Genomic DNA, 2593 nt, shown 5'->3' with positions numbered 1-2593 from the left:
ACTGGTTTTCTCTAAAAACAAAACGTTTGTGTGTGTAAGCAGTGTGACAATTTATTTTTAAATGGATTAATTACTTTTCTGTTCCTGTGCAAAGTAGAGAGAGAGAGAGAGAGAGAGACTTAATAAGCAGGAATAAAACATTAAAAAAGGAAGAGAGATGGAGAGGGAGGGATAGAAGGGGCTAGAGGGGAGGGGCTGGAGAGGGTGGGATAGAAGGGGCTAGAGGGGAGGGGCTGGAGAGGGTGGGATAGAAGGGGCTAGAGGGGAGGGGCTGGAGAGGGAGGGATGGGAGGGGTTGGATGTGGTTGGTGACTCAGGTCAGCTTGAGTTGCTTGGCAACGGGAGTTGTTTTCATTATTTGAAGCAAAATATGAACGTCTGGATTTCATTGACAAAGAGAGAGGGAGTGTGTGTGTGTGTGTGTGTGTGTGTGTAAGGTTACATTGAAGAGGAGGAAGTGGGATGGCTTCGTTGTCTCCACAGCAACACAGTTCCTCTCTGACAGGGCAGGAATGTAAACACCACATGATGTCATTTACTGTTGCTCACATGAGCGGTTTCAGCCTTGAGGACAGCACAACACACACACACACACACACACACACACAATCATTCACTACAGAGAGTAGTGTGTGTCAGAAGTTTGAGAACACACTGTACTCTCATTACTCTGCGGTCCAGTTCTGGTGCTCATGTGGCCTCTGTAGACGACGGTGGACAGGGGTGTACATGGGCACCATACGCAGCAGGGGGCGCTGCACCGTGTTGTGACGCGCTCTTTCTCCTCCCGTAACCATCATTAAACATCTCTGTCCTTGTGCCACAGTAGAACGTCGGTTCTGTTGGTTTCACCCAGACGGGACAGTCTGTTCACCCCCACGCTTCGATGAGCCGCGGGCACCCTGTCCAGAAGCCCGTGGTCTGGACATAACGATCAGAACCTCGTCAAAGTGGCTCAGATCTGCTCAGATTGCTCCACTTCCAACACGTCGACTGCGAGAACCCACGGTTCCGTTAAGGCTCCTTTAGTACCAGACAGGTCTCAGCGGATCAACTGGATCTGGACTCTGATCGTGTTGATCTGATTTAAACTGGTTCTTCTAATGCGGAGGTTCAGGTCCGGTTCAGGTCCGGTTCTGAAGGGTCCGGCATGGTTTGGTGATTTTTCTGCTGCAACACACCTGGTTTAATCCACCTGTTAACAGCCAGGTGCAGGAGCGGGAACTATATCCACACAGTTCTACACAACAAGTGTGTGTGTGTGTGTGTGTGTGTGTGTGTGTGTGACGGGCAGGGCAGGGAGGTGCTGATGATCCCGTCAGACAGGATTTAGAATTCTTTTCCTCTCTCATCACTCGGGTGTGTTCTGCAGTGACATGTGTCACACTGTGTGTGTGTGTGTGTGTGTGTGAGAGAGAGAGAGAGAGAGAGAGCTTGTGTTTAAAGGCCTTTATGTTGAAATGTAATGATCTGTCTGTTCTGGAATCCGGAGCTGTTTCCTCACCGCTGTTGGAGCTCAGACTCTGAAGCTCCTCTGATCCTCTGAGTTCTGGTTAGTGGGATCTGTTAAGGGTGAACCTCCTACTTTGAAGACCCTCATTTACACACACACACACACACACACACACACACACTCACATACTTACATTTACAGCCTTTAGTAGACACTGTCCTCCAAAATTCCAGAAGTGTCTCGTCTCTTTGGGTTTTCAGGACCTTTATAGTCTGAGCTTAAACAAACTACACTAAACAACTACAGACCAATCAGCTCCTCCAGCTCCACGCTGCCACTGTCTGCCCTGCAGCTGAATATTAGTGGTGTTACTGTCTGAAACCAGCTCCAGTTCTCCCAGTCTCAGCTCATATCCACATTAGACACTGGAGGAAGGTCCCTCTGCTCCATGTTCTTCCCCTCACAGGCTCCTCAGCCCTGTTCGGAGTTCAGTGTGAACCGCTTCACTGGTTACAGTGGCAGTGTTTGGGGTAGTCGTTTGGGCTCTCAACGCTTCCTGTTCAGACAGTGTTGATCATTCTGATCATCATAGCCATCATCATCATCAGAGAATGTCCATAGATAGTGTTTCTGAAGTCCAAACATACCTCAGAAGAACAGAGCTGAGACCAGAATACAATCAGCCCGCTGAGCCTGACCCCAAACACTCGCTGCAGACACGGGGACCTCAGGATTAGCTCAGTCCTACAGGAGTCGGAATTCCCATAAATAGACCTCAGCTTCCGTCCCAGTAAACACGAGCAGTAAAATCTCACCTACTCTGAACAGCTAACTAAGGAGTGATCTCTCACTCATATCACTATTAGCATATTACTGTATTACTGTAGCGCATCACTATATCAATATTACTGTAGCATATCACTCTGCTACTCTATTACTGTAGTTTGTCACTCTACTACTATAGCATATCACTCTACTACTGTAGTGTATCACTCTGCTACTCTATTGCTGTAGTTTATCACTCTACTACTGTAGCATATCACTCGACTACTGTAGTTTATTACTCTATTACTGTAGCATATCACTCTGCTACTCTATTGCTGTAGTTTATCACTCTACTACTGTAGTGTATCACTATTA

Source organism: Salminus brasiliensis, chromosome 3 (genome assembly GCF_030463535.1).
Source record: "Salminus brasiliensis chromosome 3, fSalBra1.hap2, whole genome shotgun sequence".
In the NCBI taxonomy this organism is placed as follows: Eukaryota; Metazoa; Chordata; class Actinopteri; order Characiformes; family Bryconidae; genus Salminus; species Salminus brasiliensis.
The sequence above is the reverse complement of the archived record's forward strand: the minus strand, read 5'-3'. Positions refer to the sequence as shown.